The following is a 21660-nucleotide window of genomic DNA, read 5'->3' on the forward strand; positions in this document are numbered from 1 at the left end:
AAGGCCAATGTCAAAACAGCATATGCTGATACGATGATGAATAAGAAAGAAATTGCGCCTCGATATTTGGTGATAGGCTCGTTCCCTTTTATAAAAGAACTAATAATATAACAATCACGGATTTGCAAACAGTAATATGTTTTCCTCTTGATTACAATGTGATTAGTAGCCTAAGTAAGCCCCTAAGGGGACGTCCATTAATCACGTGAGAGTCAATTAGGGGAGGGGGGTACGACAAAAAGTCACGAAGGGGGACGGGGGACTTTATAAAATATCACGTGTATTTATTTTTTCGCCAAAGACGGGATTTTTAAACCCAAAAAACGGGGTGTAGTGTGGGTTTTTAAACTTTCTCATAAAAGAGTATAGCTATAATAATGCATTTCTGAACTTAAACCAATTTAGATGATATCTTTAGGTACTTGTATTACCTACAAAAATGTTAATCCACTTATATTTTGTGTACATAAAATACACGTGATGTTGGGTGGGGATAGGGGGTTAATCTAATATCACCAAGGAGGATTCCCCTCCTCCGGGAGAGAGGGGGGAGAGTCAAAAAACCTCACGTAATTAATGGATGGTCCCTTAATCGTGAACGGTGTTTGGTAATAGGCGTGCTCCTTATTCCGTAGTGCCTATTAATATTTCTAGTGAAAACTGAGGTATCATTAAGTGCTCTATCTACCATTTCAACGGTTTTAAGAAGTAGCATACAAAAGAATCACAATTTTAATATAAGTTAGTACTCCCCTTTTAGCTTTGAAAAGTAATTCCATTTAATGTTTAATTCCTGCCTACCCCTAAAGGGAATAAGGCGTGATGTTATGTGTGTAGAGAAAAAAACATATCAAATACCTTTTAAGAAAATTGTATAACATAATTTGTGAAAAGTGGGCGTTATATTGCACTAGTTATTCACCCGCTGCTCGGCTCCTATTGATTATAGCGTGATGTTTTATAGCCTATAGCCTTCCTCGATAAATGGGCTATCCAATACAAAAAGAATTATCCAATTCCGACCAGTAGTTTCGGAGATTAGTGCGTCCAAACATTTTGTGTACTTCTTCGAGAATTGAAAAGGGCGTGATGTTATAAGGTATAAATTATAATTATTAAATGTTATATAAAAAGTATTGAGAATTTAACCGTAGATGCCTGACGTTTCTGTGATTATTCTATAAGTATGGCAGTTAGATTTTTTTATAATGTTATATACAGGGTGTTTTGTTAAACGAGTGACGTGATTCAAACTGTTTCTGACACTCCCTCTCGCCTCGCCCAAGGCGGGAGTCATAGGACAACCCCTTAAGTCTTTGACTGCCAATAGAAAACTGTTGAAGGCAAATCCTCCGCTAACGTCGGTCAACTGGTGTCCCCCATGGCGTTTAACGTGTTAATAATAAAAATAAAATGTTCTTGATATTCCATATCCAAATTCCCAATCTCTAAAAGATCAGCAACGGAATTGTCACTCTAGCTTTTCAGATGTCCATTGGCGGCGCCGATTGCTTACCATCAGGTGATCCGTCTGCTCGTTTGCCGCCCTATAAAAATTACCCTTGACTCGTTTAACAGAACATTCTGTATAGTTCGTTACTTATAATATAATATCTTTTATATAAACTTGTATATAATAAGTATAGATTATCGTTAAGACTGAACGATTTAGTAATAGTTAAGTTTCAATTTTAGTGTAGATTTTGCTTTAATGCACCAGGTCTCAGGTTCGTAAAATATTAGGTATGTATTTCGATATTTCTATATAATTGCACAAAAAGTATGAAATTGTGAACGGTATATGGTGAACTTATCTATACAGCCTATAAGTGGCTACTGCTGACCAACGACCTCTTCTCACACGGAGAAAGTTTGACCATTAATCGCCACATTTCCTCAATGCGGGTTGGCGATTATACACAATAAAATAAATAGTAAAAGTAATATACCCTTTTTTGTCTGCAACCCCTATGATGAAGATTTCTATTTTTCATTTTAGTATCTAATAGGAATTTCGGAAATAAAATATAGAAAGAAAATAACATTGATTGATTCCATGTTTTTGAGATATAAGACCTTTAAAAAAAACAATGTAATTAATTCAATACTATGTCTATCTTGCGTAACTGTCGAATGTGCTCGACTACTTTCGACGTCGATCGTCGTGTATGATTATGAGCCCCGATCGTGGTTCGAAACTAGTCGAGCGTTCTCGAAAATTTACGTAAGTCATATTATTTAATTAATTTTGTATGTCTCACGATAGTTGTATATTATGTAATTGTAAAGTATAATTATGTGCTTGTAACGGAGATATATTGAAATTAATTTATTTAATGTTGGTACGACGTTTACGCGTAGTTTTTTATTATATTGTATACACTGAGTATTTGTTTGAGGGCGAATATAATATACATGCAGAAATTATTTGGTATTTTTATTGCTATTACCCAATTTTTGACAAAAAATCCCGAGGTTTGGATTCAGTTCTTGCTTTTGATCAAAACATTAATATAAGTTTTTAACTGACATGGTCACTAATACTAACCGGTAACTGATGAATCAGTTCATCCGTGATCATGGAAAGGTAAATATCCCGTCTTAAGTTCTAATGTTAAAACATTATTGATTTAACTTCACGAACTGCCCGTTTGACGCGGTGGCAACTGCACCGCACTTAATGTTTTTTTTTTTATTGAGCGGACGTATTACCTGATGGTAAGTAATCGCCGCTGCCCATGCCCATCCGAATTGAAACACCAGAGGCTTTACAAGTGCGTTACCGGCTTATTGGGAGTCAGGAATTTAAGGGTTGTTGTTCGGGAATGGGGATGGGGAAGATTGGGAATAATGGGCCTCCGGTAACCTCACTCACACAACGAAACACAACGCAAGCGTTGTTTCACGTCGGTTTTCTGTCGTGGTAACTCCGGTCGGGCCGGCCCATTCTGCCGAAGCATGGCTCTCCCACACTTGACTTAATTGACGATAACGACTGGTAACTAGTGAACGATATTTAAATATCGATAAAAATCATGAGTTTAAAAAAAAAGTTTCTTCGGGAAAGTTTTTTGTAATCATGAGTATACACGAACAAGAAATGCGTATTTAGTTTCCTAAGTGATCACAAGTTAGATATCAACATTGAAGTTGTCGGGTTTATCCGAACAATGCTAACAAAATTACAATGAGTTTTTCTTTTTTTAAGAAAACTTTGACCCACTGGTTTGACGCAACCATTTTGCAGGACTGTGCGGGAATCAAACATTACACTGCGGTAGCTGGCGGCCCATCGCGCCAACAGTGCAGTGACATTATGTGCGATATGTTCAAAAGTGAAAATAAAATAATAAAAGGAGATACAGTAAAGTCATGGCCTTATTTTTTTCCACGAAAATTAATACACGAACAAGAAAAGCAAAATATTTTTGTACGTAAGTGGCGGTGCAGTTTTTACGTTACTTCAATTGTCGGTTGTTCATTTGTTCAAATTTAATAAGATATATTTGTCATTACAAGCCACGGGATGGTATCGTAATATATTATTTTCGAATAAAAATTATATTTGAATGCTGTATTTGAGCCACGTTATCGTATGTCGCCTACGTGACCTGTCACACGAACGCGCGACCACGGCTCGGAAACGTTATTCAAAATAACGGCTTAAAACGTTCTCAAACGTTATTGTATGTACGATCATATTCATCATACATTTATTCAGAACGAAAACGAAATAAGAACATTTTCAAATAACGACGCCGCGCTCGGCGAGCGTCGGCAAGTTCATGGACTCATTTCCCTTGATCGGAAGCCGCCGCATGTAATGTTGTGCCAAGTTTGCGGTCAGAGGATTGTTGTGTATGAGAATCGATGGCCGTATGATCACATCACATCAATCAGAGCAGACAACTCAAATTACTTAACACAAACATAACAATGATACTAGTAATGTACATTATGAATTGTACGAAACTCGTGATTTTTGTAATCTCCTATGGAACCCGATAATGAAAAGGAAAGGAAGTTTATTTGTAATATGTATTTTATTACAAATTGAATATTATAGTGTATCATTGTTAACTGAGTGAACAAGAATAAATAAACAAAAATAATTATCGGCGTTACCTATTATAGGCTATCGAAGTGTGTCTCACCGCCGCGATCGCATCAATTGGAGCGTTCGCACTTATGTCAGGCGACGCGTGCATCGAGTGCACGCGGCGAGTGACCGCGTACCGCGCGCTCGCACAGCACGAGTATTACGAATGCTGACTGATATAATAATTATTATGTCTGCGGCGAGCGCGTGTTACGTGTCTGTTTTGGATTCTCAAAACATTACATGAAACTTTTAAATATTCTGGCATTGTCCAGTTTAAAAAAGTTCAAAGCGAGAGAAACACGGAGTCAAGTAAGGTGGTGTGTAGCAGTCGCGTATCTACATGTTCCCGATGCTGATGTGCCGATGATGCTGTCGCTGTGGCGCATTGGGTGATACAGACGTGCGTGCACACATACACTTATTGTTACAAGTGTCAAAGTGAAGTGTGTTTTAGTGACACGTGAAAAAGGTCAAAGTGGTTAAACACCGAGTAAAGTTATAGATAGCAGTTTTTTTTAAGTAGCAGTCTCACGAACGAGTAGCAGTCGACGCGAGAGACACCATGCCATCGATATGTTGCTGTATCTCGGTGCGCTGATGATGCTGTCGCTGTCACTGCTGCTGCTCAAACTGAAACGCGGAGTCTTGGGTAGCAGTCACGGATCTACATATTGTGGCGACACTCTGACACATTGACAAGTGACAGATGACAGAAGTCGCACATAGACTATCGACGAGCAAATCAACGGATGACGTCATAAATATCCTGCATCGCGCATACGAAGTTTACATGCGAATTAAGACGGATAGAAAATCCCAACGAACAACAGTGAGGCAGAAAGCCCGCCAGGTTATTTAATTTATGAACACCTCGCCTGGTCGGAGGATCCTCCTTTTCTTAGGGAACTTTACTCTCTGTTAAAAAGTGGTGACCCCCGACGTGATTGAAAGCAACCTTCACGGAGCAGATCAGCACCGTCATCCTCATCGCCATCTCCCTCACCCATCACTTCTCCGCTGAGCGGTAATCAAGTCGCAGCCAACCAGCATCCTCGGCCTCATCAGGGACCACCACACGCTACATCGAAGATATGCAGCCTGGTTCTTCCCTACGGCCTCATCAGCGTCTAGGCACAGCACTTTCTGCACACGGTCTGAGGACGTCTTCCTCCCGTCAACGCAGACGCCAGCCACTACGCACCTACCCTCGCAGCATCTATTCCCCGACTCACCGTTCTGTGCAGCGTCGCCAGACGCTGCACAGAACGGGCGTACTGTAGCGATACACGCGTACAGTGATACGTTTTACGCGTGAGCGCATACAAAACAAAACAGTTGGGTTTATCCAAAGATAAAAAATAGTTTCTAAAATACAAATTGTTGGGTTTATCCAATTTAAAAAGTTAAAATCGATACGAAAATTAGTATTTAAGTTATTTAACTTAGGTTAAGATATTGGCTTTGCGAAATATTGCATGTCCCTGTTCTTTTGTATACGTGACATTAAGTGTTAAACTGAAGGGTATTTTAGTGACACGTTCAAAGTGGTGAAACACCGGCTAAAGTCATAGGTTAGCAGATTTTTTAAAGTAGCAGTCTCGCGAACCTACATGTCGACGCGGGAGACACCGGAGTGCCGCCGCACCCTCGCTTCACCTCGCGTACGGATGCCATCGATATGTTGCTGTATCCTGGTGCGCTGATGATGCTGTTGCTGTCGCTGCTGCTGCTGCTGCGGACAGGCGATCCGCGGTTAAAACACGGTGATGTTAAGTGAAGTGCGTTTAGTGACGTGGTGCCGTATAATTGTGGTACTGGGTTGGGTACAAATACAAATTTGTGACGCGTAAAAAACAAAATAGTTGGGTTTATCCAAAGATAAAAAATAAGTTTGAAGTTAAACCAAAATCAGTTTCTCAAAATTCAAATTGTTGGGTTTATCCAATTTAAAAAGTTAAAACCGTAACAAAAATTAGTATTTAAGTTTAAGTTACGTTAAGATATTTCGTTTATATCGGTGCTATTGCGGCTTTACGAAATATTGCGAAATTTTGCTTTTGCTTGGCGTTAATAAACTACCGTTGTATTGTAGTGTCGTGTCTTACAGGTTGTCTTGTTTTAATATTCGACAATAGATCTGCGGTATCTTAATTTGTGCTTTTAAAGCTTGTCCAGCTCTTTTCTCTGTGATTATTTACAGGTATTATTTTAACGCTCGCGATGTTGTTTTGCTTACTTTTTATCGTATTTCGTTGGTTTCAACGCTTTCTTGTACTTCTGGATTTGTTTAGCCTGTCTGTTTATAATAATTGTCACGTGTTCGTTTGTTTTGATCGGTTTCGAGTGTTTCTTTGGTCGCTTGGTTCTTCATGTTCCTTTTTTTGCGTTATTTCGTTCTGCTTATTCATTAGTGCTTTTGTGTCTTTGTGAAGTTTAACGTTTTCTTAATATGTATTTTGGTTGGTTGTTTGCTGGTGATGACGACTTTTTCCAGTCCTTTTTATAGTTAGATTGTACGGTACTACGGGATCTTTAACGTTTGAGAGTTTCTTTTAAAATATCTAATGATGTTTCATATTTTATAAGCGCGAGTATTTCGAAAATTAATTATTTTTTAAAATAAATGAAATTAATACACGAACAAGAAATGCGTATTTAGTTTCCTAAGTGATCACAAGTTAGATATCAACATTGAAGTTGTCTTCGGGTTTATCCGAACAATGCTAACAAAATTACAATGAGTTTTTCTTTTTTTAAGAAAACGTTGACCCACTGGTTTGACGCAACAATTTGCAGGACTGTGCGGGAATCAAACATTACACTGCGGTAGCTGGCGGCCCATCGCGCCAACAGTGCAGTGAGATTATGTGCGATATGTTCAAAAGTGAAAATAAAATAATAAAAGGAGATACAGTAAAGTCATGGCCTTATTTTTTTCCACGAAAATTAATACACGAACAAGAAAAGCAAAATATGTTTGTACGTAAGTGGCGGTGCAGTTTTTAGGTTACTTCAATTGTCGGGGTCACCCAAATTTAATAAGATATATTTGTCATTACAAGCCACGGGATGGTATCGTAATATATTATTTTACCACGGCTCGGAAACGTTATTCAAAATAACGGCTTAAAAATAATAAAGCGAATTAATTTTAAGAATTGACTTCAAAAAACAATTGTAAACTGATAAAAGACATTTTATAAGACAAGGGCGGGTGCTGGTGTAGGCCCTGTCGCTACGCACCGATCACATCAATTTGCGCGGTCGCTATGTTGTCACACGGCGCTCGGAGTGTGGCGACGAAGCGGCGCGGCGGCGAGCGTGCACGTCAAGCGTTCGCAAATTACTCGCAGCATTGATGTTCGGGAAGATGAGGAAAAATAAGAGTGACACGAATGCACTATTGCATAATGGAGAATAAAGATACAAAATAATAAAAAAATATAAAACCAAAAAAAAATATTTACCTCCGGTATCAGCTCAGCGATCACATCAATTCTTGCGGTCACTGTCTTGTCACACGACGCACAGAGAGTGGTGACGCGGTGCGCGGTGTGTGCACATCAAGTTGTAAGGACACCCGCGGCCACGATGGTTGCAATAAGAAACATAAGAACGCAGTCTAACTATAATTAACATATCAAAGAGAAAATACTTTGAAAGGGATTGAAAAGAAAAAAATAATTTTGAGACAAACGAAATTGCGTCTTTGGTGTAAACTCACCGTTCAACGTCTTAAAATTGCGTCACTGTGTTTTCATACGACTTGTGGAGTGTGGTGACGAGCGTAACGTAAAGTGCATACAGCTCAGACATAAGAATTACCAAAAAAAAGTGAGAGAAAGAAGAGCACGACAACATCAAGTTAAGCAGTGATGTCGTCTGGTACAGTGTTGCCTGGTGGTGCAATGAGTCGTCCAATGCGGGATCTCGTTCTGGTGGTTCGATGGATGCTTGTTGTCGTTCTAGTGGTCGCTTGATGTCGTTTGGTGTTTGATGTCGTTCTGTTGGTCGCATGTTGTCGTTTGGTGTTTGATGTCGTTATGTTGGTCGCATGTTGTCGTTTGGTGTTTGATGTCGTTCTGTTGGTCGCATGTTGTCGTTTGGTGTTTGAAGTCGTTCTGTTGGTCGCATGTTGTCGTTTGGTGTTTGATGTCGTTCTGTTGGTCGCATGTTGTCGTTTGGTGTTTGATGTCGTTTTGTTGGTCGCATGTTGTCGTTTGGTGTTTGATGTCGTTCTGTTGGTCGCATGTTGTCGTTTGGTGTTTGATGTCGTTCTGTTGGTCGCATGTTGTCGTTTGGTGTTTGAAGTCGTTCTGTTGGTCGCATGTTGTCGTTTGGTGTTTGATGTCGTTCTGTTGGTCGCATGTTGTCGTTTGGTGTTTGAAGTCGTTCTGTTGGTCGCATGTTGTCGTTTGGTGTTTGATGTCGTTCTGTTGGTCGCATGTTGTCGTTTGGTGTTTGATGTCGTTCTGTTGGTCGCACGTTGTCGTTCTGTTGGTCGCATGTGGTCTGTTGGTGTTTGATGTCGTTCTGTTGGTCGCATGTTGTCGTTTGATGTGGTTCTGTTGGTCGCATGTGTCTGTTGGTGTTTGATGTCGTTCTGTTGGTCGCATGTTGTCGTTTGGTGTTTGATGTCGTTCGTTGGTCGCATGTGGTCGTTTGGTGTCGTTCGTTGGTCGCATGTGGTCTGTTGGTGTTTGATGTCGTTCTGTTGGTCGCATGTTGTCGTTTGATGTGGTTCTGATGTCGTTTGTTGGTTCTGTTGGTCGCATGTTGTCGTTTGATGTGGTTCTGTTGGTCGCATGTTGTCGTTTGATGTGGTTCTGTTGGTTGCATGTTGTCGTTTGATGTGGTTCTGTTGGTCGCATGTTGTCGTTTGGTGTTTGATGTCGTTCTGTTGGTCGCATGTTGTCGTTTGGTGTTTGATGTCGTTCTGTTGGTCGCATGTTGTCGTTTGGTGTTTGGTGTCGTTCTGTTGGTCGCATGTTGTCGTTTGGTGTTTGATGTCGTTCTGTTGGTCGCACGTTGTCGTTCTGTTGGTCGCATGTGGTCTGTTGGTGTTTGATGTCGTTCTGTTGGTCGCATGTTGTCGTTTGATGTGGTTCTGTTGGTCGCATGTTGTCGTTTGGTGTTTGATGTCGTTCTGTTGGTCGCATGTTGTCGTTTGATGTGGTTCTGTTGGTCGCATGTGGTCTGTTGGTGTTTGATGTCGTTCTGTTGGTCGCATGTTGTCGTTTGGTGTTTGATGTCGTTCTGTTGGTCGCATGTTGTCGTTTGGTGTTTGATGTCGTTCTGTTGGTCGCATGTTGTCGTTTGGTGTTTGATGTCGTTCTGTTGGTCGCATGTTGTCGTTTGGTGTTTGAAGTCGTTCTGTTGGTCGCATGTTGTCGTTTGGTGTTTGATGTCGTTCTGTTGGTCGCATGTTTTCGTTTGGTGTTTGATGTCGTTCTGTTGGTCGCACGTTGTCGTTCTGTTGGTCGCATGTGGTCTGTTGGTGTTTGATGTCGTTCTGTTGGTCGCATGTTGTCGTTTGATGTGGTTCTGTTGGTCGCATGTTGTCGTTTGGTGTTTGATGTCGTTCTGTTGGTCGCATGTTGTCGTTTGATGTGGTTCTGTTGGTCGCATGTTGTCTGTTGGTGTTTGATGTCGTTCTGTTGGTCGCATGTTGTCGTTTGGTGTTTGATATCGTTCTGTTGGTCGCATGTTGTCGTTTGGTGTTTGATGTCGTTCTGTTGGTCGCATGTTGTCGTTTGGTGTTTGATGTCGTTCTGTTGGTCGCATGTTGTCGTTTGGTGTTTGATGTCGTTCTGTTGGTCGCATGTTGTCGTTTGGTGTTTGATGTCGTTCTGTTGGTCGCATGTTGTCGTTTGGTGTTTGATGTCGTTCTGTTGGTCGCACGTTGTTGTTCTGTTTGCATGTTGTCGTTTGGTGTTTGATGTCGTTCGTTGGTCGCATGTTGTCGTTTGATGTCGTTCTGTTGGTCGCATGTTGTCGTTTGGTGTTTGATGTCGTTCTGTTGGTCGCATGTTGTCGTTTGATGTCGTTTGATGTCGTTTGATGTGGTTCTGTTGGTCGCATGTTGTCGTTTGATGTGGTTCTGTTGGTCGCATGTTGTCGTTTGATGTGGTTCTGTTGGTCGCATGTTGTCGTTTGATGTCGTTCTGTTGGTTGCATGTTGTCGTTTGATGTGGTTCTGTTGGTCGCATGTTGTCGTTTGGTGTTTGATGTCGTTCTGTTGGTCGCATGTTGTCGTTTGGTGTTTGATGTCGTTCTGTTGGTCGCATGTTGTCGTTTGGTGTTTGATGTCGTTCTGTTGGTCGCATGTTGTCGTTTGGTGTTTGATGTCGTTCTGTTGGTCGCACGTTGTCGTTCTGTTGGTCGCATGTTGTCGTTTGGTGTTTGATGTCGTTCGTTGGTCGCATGTTGTCGTTTGATGTCGTTCTGTTGGTCGCATGTTGTCGTTTGGTGTTTGATGTCGTTCTGTTGGTCGCATGTTGTCGTTTGATGTGGTTATGTTGTCGTTTGTTGGTCGCTGTTGGTCGCATTTGTCGTTTGATGTCGTTCTGTTGGTCGCATGTTGTCGTTTGATGTGGTTCTGTTGGTCGCATGTTGTCGTTTGGTGTTTGATGTCGTTCTGTTGGTCGCATGTTGTCGTTTGGTGTTTGATGTCGTTCTGTTGGTCGCATGTTGTCGTTTGGTGTTTGATGTCGTTCTGTTGGTCGCATGTTGTCGTTTGGTGTTTGATGTCGTTCTGTTGGTCGCACGTTGTCGTTCTGTTGGTCGCATGTTGTCGTTTGGTGTTTGATGTCGTTCGTTGGTCGCATGTTGTCGTTTGGTGTTGTTCTGTTGGTCGCATGTTGTCGTTTGGTGTTTGATGTCGTTCTGTTGGTCGCATGTTGTCGTTTGATGTCGTTCTGTTGGTCGTTTGATGTCGTTCTGTTGGTCGCATGTTGTCGTTTGATGTCGTTCTGTTGGTCGCATGTTGTCGTTTGATGTCGTTCTGTTGGTCGCATGTTGTCGTTTGATGTCGTTCTGTTGGTCGCATGTTGTCGTTTGATGTCGTTCTGTTGGTCGCATGTTGTCGTTTGGTGTTTGATGTCGTTCTGTTGGTCGCATGTTGTCGTTTGGTGTTTGATGTCGTTCTGTTGGTCGCATGTTGTCGTTTGGTGTTTGATGTCGTTCTGTTGGTCGCATGTTGTCGTTTGGTGTTTGATGTCGTTCTGTTGGTCGCACGTTGTCGTTCTGTTGGTCGCATGTTGTCGTTTGGTGTTTGATGTCGTTCTGTTGGTCGCATGTTGTCGTTTGATGTCGTTCTGTTGGTCGCATGTGGTCGTTTTGTGTTTGATGTCGTTCTGTTGGTCGCATGTTGTCGTTTGGGGTTTGATGTCGTTCTGTTGGTCGCATGTTGTCGTTTGGTGTTTGATGTCGTTCTGTTGGTCGCATGTTGTCGTTTGGTGTTTTGTGGTCGATTCTTGTTTGATGTCGTTCTGGTCGTTCAGTGGTTTCTTGATGTCGTGTCATTCAGGTCCTTCTGGTGGTCGTTTATGTCAATTGATGTTTGGTATCGTTCTGGTCGTCCAGTTGATATTTTTTTAATATTATTGCTTTTGCATATTGATCAAGTTCATGGACTCATTTCATAATAATTGTCACGTGTTCGTTTGTTTTGATCGGTTTCGAGTGTTTCTTTGGTCGCTTGGTTCTTCATGTTCCTTTTTTTGCGTTATTTCGTTCTGCTTATTCATTAGTGTTTTTGTGTCTTTGTGAAGTTTAACGTTTTCTTAATATGTATTTTGGTTGGTTGTTTGCTGGTGATGACGACTTTTTCCAGTCCTTTTTATAGTTAGATTGTACGGTGATTGTGTTTATTGTACTGAGGGTACTACGGGATCTTTAACGTTTGAGAGTTTCTTTTAAAATATCTAATGATGTTTCATATTTTATAAGCGAGCATTTCGAAAATTAATTATTTTTTAAAATAAATGAAATTAATACACGAACAAGAAATGCGTATTTAGTTTCCTAAGTGATCACAAGTTAGATATCAACATTGAAGTTGTCGGGTTTATCCGAACAATGCTAACAAAATTACAACGAGTTTTTCTTTTTTTAAGAAAACGTTGACCCACTGGTTTCTCGCAACATTTTGTAGGACTGTGCGGGAATCAAACATTACACTGCGGTAGCTGGCGGCCCATCGCGCCAACAGTGCAGTGAGATTATGTGCGATATGTACAAAAGTGAAAATAAAATAATAAAAGGAGATACAGTAAAGTCATGGCCTTATTTTATTTCCACGAAAATTAATACACGAACAAGAAAAGCCAAATATTTTTGTACGTAAGTGGCGGTGCAGTTTGTACGTTACTTCAATTGTCGGGGTCACCCAAATTTAATAAGATATATTTGTCATTACAAGCCACGGGATGGTGTCGTAATATATTATTTTCGAATAAAAATTATATTTGAATGCCGTATTTGAGCCACGTTATCGTATGTCGCCTACGTGACCTGTCACACGAACGCGCGACCACGGCTCGGAAACGTTATTCAAAATAACGGCTTAAAACGTTCTCAAACGTTATTGTATGTACGATCATATTCATCATACATTTATTCAGAACGAAAACGAAATAAGAACATTTTCAAATAACGACGCCGCGCTCGGCGAGCGTCGGCAAGTTCATGGACTCATTTCCCTTGATCGGAAGCCGGCGCATGTAATGTTGTGCCAAGTTTGCGGTCAGAGGATTGTTGTGTATGAGAATCGATGGCCGTATGATCACATCACATCAATCAGAGCAGACAACTCAAATTACTTAACAAACATAACAATGATACTAGTAATGTACATTATGAATTGTACGAAACTCGTGATTTTTGTAATCTCCTATGGAACCCGATAATGAAAAGGAAAGGAAGTTTATTTGTATTATGTATTTTATTACAAATTGAATATTATAGTGTATCATTGTTAACTGAGTGAACAAGAATAAATAAACAAAAATAATTATCGGCGTTACCTATTATAGGCTATCGAAGTGTGTCTCACCGCCGCGATCGCATCAATTGGAGCGTTCGCACTTATGTCAGGCGACGCGTGCATCGAGTGCACGCGGCGAGTGACCGCGTACCGCGCGCTCGCACAGCACGAGTATTACGAATGCTGACTGATATAATAATTATTATGTCTGCGGCGAGCGCGTGTTACGTGTCTGTTTTGGATTCTCAAAACATTACATGAAACTTTTAAATAATCTGGCATTGTCCAGTTTATTAAAAAAGTTCAAAGCGAGAGAAACACGGAGTAAAGTAAGGTGGTGTGTAGCAGTCGCGTATCTACATGTTCCCGATGCTGATGTGCCGATGATGCTGTCGCTGCGGCGGAATGGGTGATACAGACGTGCGTGCACACATACACTTATTGTTACAAGTGTCAAAGTGAAGTGTGTTTTAGTGACACGTGAAAAAGCTCAAAGTGGTTAAACACCGAGTAAAGTTATAGGTAGCAGTTTTTTTAGTAGCAGTCTCACGAACGAGTAGCAGTCGACGCGAGAGACACCATGCCATCGATATGTTGCTGTATCTCGGTGCGCTGATGATGCTGTCGCTGTCACTGCTGCTGCTCAAACTGAAACGCGGAGTCTTAGGTAGCAGTCACGGATCTACATATCAACGCCAAAAACGGAAGCGCTGGTTGCAGCGTCGCCAGACGCTGCACAGAACGGGCGGACTGTAGCGATACACGCGTACAGTGATACGTTTTACGCGTGAGCGTATACAAAACAAAACAGTTGGGTTTATCCAAAGACAAAAAAAAAATAGTTTCTAAAATACAAATTGTTGGGTTTATCCAATTTAAAAAGTTAAAATCGATACAAAAATTAGTATTTAAGTTATTTAATTTAGGTTAAGATATTGGCTTTGCGAAATATTGCATGTCTCTATTCTTTTGTCTACGTAACATTAAGTGTTTTAGTGACACGTGAAAACGTTCAAAGTGGTGAAACACCGGCTAAAGTCATAGGTAGCAGATTTTTAAAGTAGCAGTCTCGCGAACCTACATGTCGACGCGGGAGACACCGGAGTGCCGCCGCGCCCTCGCTTCACCTCGCGTACGGATGCCATCGATATGTTGCTGTATCCTGGTGCGCTGATGATGCTGTTGCTGTCGCTGCTGCTGCTGCTGCGGACAGGCGATCCGCGGTTACACGGTGATGTTAAGTGAAGTGCGTTTAGTGACGTGGTGCCGTATAATTGTGTGTTGGGTTTATCCTGTTTGAAAATTTCAAACTGAAACGCGGAGTGAAGTATGGTATACGTAGTCTTAGGTAGCAGTCACGAATCTACATATCAACGCCCAAAAACGGAAGTGCTGGTTGCACAGGACGGACGGGCGGACTGTAGCGATACACGCGTACAGTGATTTACGCGTGAGCGGGTATTGGGTTGGGTACAAATACACTTTTGTGACGCGTAAAAAACAAAATAGTTGGGTTTATCCAAAGATAAAAAATAAGTTTAAAGTTAAACCAAAATCAGTTTCTCAAACTTTGATGTCGTTCTGTTGGTCGCATGTGGTCGTTTGTTGGTCGCATGTTGTCGTTTGGTGTTTGATATTGTTCTGTTGGTCGCATGTTGTCGTTTGATGTCGTTCTGTTGGTCGCATGTTGTCGTTTGTTGTTTGATGTCGTTCTGTTGGTCGCATGTTGTCGTTGGGTGTTTGATGTCGTTCTGTTGGTCGCATGTTGTCGTTGGGTGTTTGATGTCGTTCTGTTGGTCGCATGTTGTCGTTTGATGTCGTTCTGTTGGTCGCATGTTGTCGTTTGGTGTTTGATGTCGTTCTGTTGGTCGCATGTTGTCGTTTGATGTCGTTCTGTTGGTCGCATGTTGTCTTTTGGTGTTTGATGTCGTTCTGTTGGTCGCATGTTGTCGTTTGGTGTTTGATGTCGTTCTGTTGGTCGCATGTTGTCGTTTGGTGTTTGATGTCGTTCTGTTGGTCGCATGTTGTCGTTGGGTGTTTGATGTCGTTCTGTTGGTCGCATGTTGTCGTTGGGTGTTTGATGTCGTTCTGTTGGTCGCATGTTGTCGTTTGGTGTTTGATGTCGTTCTGTTGGTCGCATGTTGTCGTTTGGTGTTTGATGTCGTTCTGTTGGTCGCATGTGGTCGTTTGGTGTTTGATGTCGTTCTGTTGGTCGCATGTTGTCGTTTGGTGTTTTGTGGTCGTTTCTTGTTTGATGTCGTTCTGGTCGCCCAGTTGATATTTTTTTATATTATTGCTTTTGCAAATTATTGCTTTACCAGCAAGTTCATGGACTCATTTCATAATAATTGTCACGTGTTCGTTTGTTTTGATCGGTTTCGAGTGTTTCTTTGGTCGCTTGGTTCTTCATGTTCCTTTTTTTTGCGTTATTTCGTTCTGCTTATTCATTAGTGCTTTTGTGTCTTTGTGAAGTTTAACGTTTTCTTAATGTGTATTTTGATTGGTTGTTTGCTGGTGATGACGACTTTTTCCCGTCCTTTTTATAGTTAGATTGTACGGTGATTGTGTTTATTGTACTGAGGGTACTACGGGATCTTTAACGTTTGAGAGTTTCTTTTAAAATATCTAATGATGTTTCATATTTTATAAGCGCGAGTATTTCGAAAATTAATTATTTTTTAAAATAAATGAAATTAATACACGAACAAGAAATGCGTATTTAGTTTCCTAAGTGATCACAAGTTAGATATCAACATTGAAGTTGTCGGGTTTATCCGAACAATGCTAACAAAATTACAATGAGTTTTTCTTTTTTTAAGAAAACTTTGACCCACTGGTTTGACGCAACAATTTGCAGGACTGTGCGGGAATCAAACATTACACTGCGGTAGCTGGCGGCCCATCGCGCCAACAGTGCAGTGAGATTATGTGCGATATGTTCAAAAGTGAAAATAAAATAATAAAAGGAGATACAGTAAAGTCATGGCCTTATTTTTTTTCCACGAAAATTAATACGCGAACAAGAAAAGCAAAATATTTTTGCACGTAAGTGGCGGTGCAGTTTTTTTGCGACAAATAAATTTAATAAGATATATTTGTCATTACACGCCACGGGATGGTATCGTAATATATTTTTTTTTAACGACGTTCATGGACTCATTTCCCTTGATCGGAAGCCGCCGCATGTAATGTTGTGCCAAGTTTGCGGTCAGAGGATTGTTGTGTATGAGAATCGATGGCCGTATGATCACATCACATCAATCAGAGCAGACAACTCAAATTACTTAACAAACATAACAATGATACTAGTAATGTACATAATGAATGTACATAATGAAAGTACGAAACTCGTGATTTTTGTAATCTCCTATGGAACCCGATAATGAATAGGAAAGGAAGTTTATTTGTAATATGTATTTTATTACAAATTGAATATTATAGTGTATCATTGTTAACTGGGCGAACAAGAATAAATAAACAAAAATAATTATCGCCGTTACCTATTATAGGCTATCGAAGTGTGTCTCACCGCCGCGATCGCATCAATTCGAGCGTTCGCACTTATGTCAGGCGACGCGTGCATCGAGTGCACGCGGCGAGTGACCGCGTACCGCGCGCTCGCACAGCACGAGTATTACGAATGCTGACTGATATAATAATTATTATGTCTGCGGCGAGCGCGTGTTACGTGTCTGTTTTGGATTCTCAAAACATTACATGAAACTTTTAAATAATCTGGCATTGTCCAGTTTAAAAAAGTTCAAAGCGAGAGAAACACGGAGTAAAGTAAGGTGGTGTGTAGCAGTCGCGTATCTACATGTTCCCGATGCTGATGTGCCGATGATGCTGTCGCTGCGGCGCTACACTTATTGTTACAAGTGTCAAAGTGAAGTTTGTTTTTTAGTGACACGTGAAAAAGCTCAAAGTGGTTAAACACCGAGTAAAGATATAGGTAGCAGTTTTTTTTAGTAGCAGTCTCACGAACGAGTAGCAGTCAACGCGAGAGACACCATGCCATCGATATGTTGCTGTATCTCGGTGCGCTGATGATGCTGTCGCTGTCACTGCTGCTGCTCAAACTGAAACGCGGAGTCTTAGGAAGCAGTCACGAATCTACATATCAACGCCAAAAACGGAAGCGCTGGTTGCAGCGTCGCCAGACGCTGCACAGAACGGGCGGACTGTAGCGATACACGCGTACAGTGATACGTTTTACGCGTGAGCGTATACAAAACAAAACAGTTGGGTTTATCCAAAGAAAAAAAAAAATAGTTTCTAAAATACAAATTGTTGGGTTTATCCAATTTAAAAAGTTAAAATCGATACAAAAATAGTATTTCGACCCCAAACGGCTCAAAACAATAATTGCCAACTAAGTTAGAATATTTGCGCCGCTTGAGGTCCTCTGCCGCGGAAGCAGCCGCACCAGCGCATGCAGCAGTACTTAGAAGGTGAGATGGCGCAAGGGTGTCTACACACGTAGCGTCCCACACCAAAGGCCTACCCATCTTCCAAGGCAGCAACGACATACCATCTGGTCTCTTGCCATCATCACGTACCAAACCATTAGGTTCTAATACGGCTGGTACGCCGGCTGAGGCGACAGCACGACGAATAATGTCGTTGATGCTGGCGTGACGACTTATGCGGCCTGCACTTCTACGACATGAAAGACCATGGTGTCCCGAGCCATCGACTCTTTCTCCACAGTGGCAACAATGCGGAGAGACACAGGGAGCACCCAACCGTAAGCACACAGCTAGCCGGAACGTAATGTCATCCAACATAGTTCCTATGTAGGGTGACAGGAGCGCCTGAAGCCACAAACCTGATTCCCACTCTCCCACAGCCAATAAGCGAGCTCGCTCTGCAGCATTAGAAGAAGAGTTGATTAATGACTCACGAATAATACTGCACAGCGGCACGTCCCATTGTCTCTGAGAAGAAGGGTGAACAGGTAAATCAGTAAGTGGACAGGCCATTTTCCAAGCTTCCACTGCATCAGTCAAACACGGCACCTCAAAACTAGCCAGTGATGGAGAAAGAATTTTCCTGACTAATTCAGAGGTACTGTGGACCGATGAGAGAAATGCTGGTAAGCTAATACTTGAAATTTTGCGGACGCCGAGCCCACCCATGCGAATGGGAAGGGTAGCTTGTTGCCAAGCACGGTCATCCAAAGCCACATTAAGTATGGATGATAATGTGTGTCTGATAATTTTGTCTACATTTTCCAAAATATGTGAATTTTTCCATATATGAGATGCGCGGAGAATATAAGTAAATTTTGGTCCAAAACAACAATACCGAATCAGAGTGAAAGCCGAATGTGAGTTGATTTTGTGTAGTCTATCCGAAATATTATTGAAATTTTCTATTTTGTCTTCGATGAATGAAGGAAAACATTCATCGAATATTGGGGAACCTAGGAGGTGAAGTGAATTTTTATCCTTAATTTTGATATTGGGAGCTATTTCCTGAAATTTTGATAAAATCGTTTGTCGGTCAGTAGAGTTAGGTATGTAAATTTCACATTTAGATAAATTTAGGTCAAGGCCAATGGAATTTAGTCTTTCTTTTAATATGGTAAAATCTTTTAAAACAGTGTTGACGTCACCTCCTAGAGTTCCGTCATCTAAATACCATACGTTAAATTTGGAATTTAGTTCCCGAATAATAATAGGATTTATGGCTAAAATAAAAATGGCAGGTCCAAGAGGCTCCTTGTTGACAACCGACGGCCGATTCTATTAAATTGTCCTTATATAGTAATTTCGAAGGGTTTCGGTAACATTGCCAAAGAAAACTGTAAATTTTAGGGGTCATGGGGTCCTGGTGCACATTCTCTATATAAAGAAATTGCACATAAGCTATTCGACTCTACGCGTGACCAGAAGGCTGGCTATTTCTTCGGTCAAAAGATAAGCATTGCCATACAACGTGGCAATGCGGCCAGTCTTCTGGGAACGTTCCCCAATGACAGCGATGCGGACGAGTACTTCGACGCCTAACCACACCTAACCACGCCTATTGCCTTTATTTTAGTTTTAAGTTAGTTTTTATTCCTTATTTTTTTGGTATTTTTAAGTTGTTAATAATGTGTTAGTTTAGATTAATATTTATTATTATTTTAATTCTAATTTCATGTATTAAATCTTAATTCACGTTAATTAAACATACAAACTTTCTTCTTTAAAATTAGTATTTAAGTTATTTAATTTAGCTTAAGATATTGGCTTTGCGAAATATTGCATGTTTCTGTTTTTTTGTATACGTTACATTAAGTGTCGAACTGAAGGGTATTTTAGTGGCACGTTCAAAGTGGTGAAACACCGGCTAAAGTCATAGGTAGCAGATTTTTTAAAGTAGCAGTCTCGCGAACCTACATGTCGACGCGGGAGACACCGGAGTGCCGCCGCGCCCTCGCTTCACCTCGCGTACGGATGCCATCGATATGTTGCTGTATCCTGGTGCGCTGATGATGCTGTTGCTGTCGCTGCTGCTGCTGCGGACAGGCGATCCGCGGTTACACGGTGTGTTAGTGTTAAGTGAAGTGCGTTTAGTGACGTGGTGCCGTATAATTGTGTGTTGGGTTTTATCCTGTTTGAAAATTTCAAACTGAAACGCGGAGTGAAGTACGGTATACGTAGTCTTAGGTAGCAGTCACGAATCTACATATCAACGCCCAAAAACGGAAGCGCTGGTTGCATAGGACTGACGGGCGGACTGTAGCGATACACGCGTACAGTGATTTACGCGTGAGCGGGTATTGGGTTGGGTACAAATACAAATTTGTGACGCGTAAAAAACAAAATAGTTGGGTTTGAAGTTAAACCAAAATCAGTTTCTCACAATTCAAATTGTTGGGTTTATCCAATTTAAAAAGTTAAAACCGTGACAGAAATTAGTATTTAAGTTTAAGTTGACGTCTCCCTTCTTACTTCCTGCCGTAACGAAACAGAAATAAATACACAACTACAAACTATACTCAATAAAACTACAGAATGGATGAATCAACATAACTTACAAATAAACTACAAAAAAACAAAAATTATGACCTTTTATCCCTACCAAAAATCCCCAATAACAATTAACTTCTCTACTAATAATATAAAAATAGACGTTGTCGACGACTTCACGCTTCTCGGACTTACAATAGACACTCATATCAACTGGAAGACACACATCCAAAACATTAAATCCAAGATTTCCCAATTCACTTACGCTTTTAGAGAATTAAAAATAACCACAAACCTACCAACTGCATTGAGTGCTTATTATGCTTACGCCCACTCCCGACTTAGCTACGGCATCATCATGTGGGGTAACAGCACTGACGCACCATCACTCTTCATACAACAAAAAAAACTAATCCGAATACTTACAAACATTGAACAAACAGACAGTTGTAAACCCTATTTCCAAAATCATAAAATACTTACGTTACCATGCATTTATATTCTATAAATATGTAAATTCGTTAGGAGATACTCTACCTTCTTTACAAAGCTCGGAGACAGACACACAAATAGATCACTGAGACACAAAAACATGCTTATGCTACCTACATCCAACGTGACACTACACTCAAATAGCCCATATGTAATGTGCATCAAAATATATATAAAACTAGCTTTTGCCCGCGACTTCGTTCGCGTGGAATAGTGACTTCCGGCAAATTTTTGGTTTTAACCAAATAGTTCCCAATCTCGCGGAATCTCTTCAAAAATGAGATGTAGAAGATATTCCAGGGAACTCTTCAAAAATCAACATAATGAGCTCTGTGTTTGAATTTAATAGATGTATACTCACTTAAGGCATTGAAAAAATAGTTTAAAAACGGACTTAAACTAAAGAAATATTATAATCTTTCCGAACTTAAGATGAAAACTAACTTAAAACTAAAGAAAGTTACGAATTACGAATTTATAACATTTAAAAAAGAAATTATATTACAAGCTATCCTCTATGCTGTAATTACCAAGCTTAAACTAAATAATTTAAAAGAAACGACTTAAATCTAATCTATCTAATTAATTAATAAATTAGACTTACAATTTTATTAAAAAACTAACTACAGTAACTACTAATAATCGATATCAAACTAAACCTACGTTAAATAATTTAACCAGAAAACCAGAAAAACCCAACAAATAAACTTATTAATTGACAAATACAACGAAACCAATTTATTTAGAATATACGAAACAGCAGGTCCACTACAGACAAATAATCATACGACTGATAATACACTTTTTCTACGATAGTACCGAAGCGCTCGGCCGATACCCAACCAAATGAATGTAACGAAACCATAGCGCGATCTATTTCTATTTTTATTTTTTGATTTTTGAAATAAAACTATCCTATGTCCTTTCTAAGGTTCTAAACTATATCTGTACCAAATTTCAACCAAATCCGTCAAATAGTGGCGGAGATTAATGGTATAAGCATAGAATAGTGTTCGACGTGATTCTTTAATTTGACATAACTTTTTTATTTATGAACCGATTGACATGAAACAAACACTAAATGTAAATTGAAGCATACCACAATATATTCGTGAAAACCG

At 40.4% G+C, this 21660-nt stretch overlaps 1 long non-coding RNA gene across 1 annotated transcript in view; it reads left to right on the top strand.

Annotated features, from left to right (window-relative positions):
• Window positions 1-2851: 2851 nt before the first annotated feature.
• Window positions 2852-21660, top strand: part of LOC126912086 (uncharacterized) — a 64973-nt gene continuing 46164 nt past the window's right edge. The window contains exon 1 of the long non-coding RNA XR_007706725.1: window positions 2852-2920. This is a non-coding gene — a long non-coding RNA (uncharacterized LOC126912086). The remainder of the gene's footprint in view (window positions 2921-21660) is intronic.

The sequence above is a fragment of the Spodoptera frugiperda genome, chromosome 22 (genome assembly GCF_023101765.2).
Source record: "Spodoptera frugiperda isolate SF20-4 chromosome 22, AGI-APGP_CSIRO_Sfru_2.0, whole genome shotgun sequence".
NCBI classification, from domain to species: Eukaryota; Metazoa; Arthropoda; class Insecta; order Lepidoptera; family Noctuidae; genus Spodoptera; species Spodoptera frugiperda.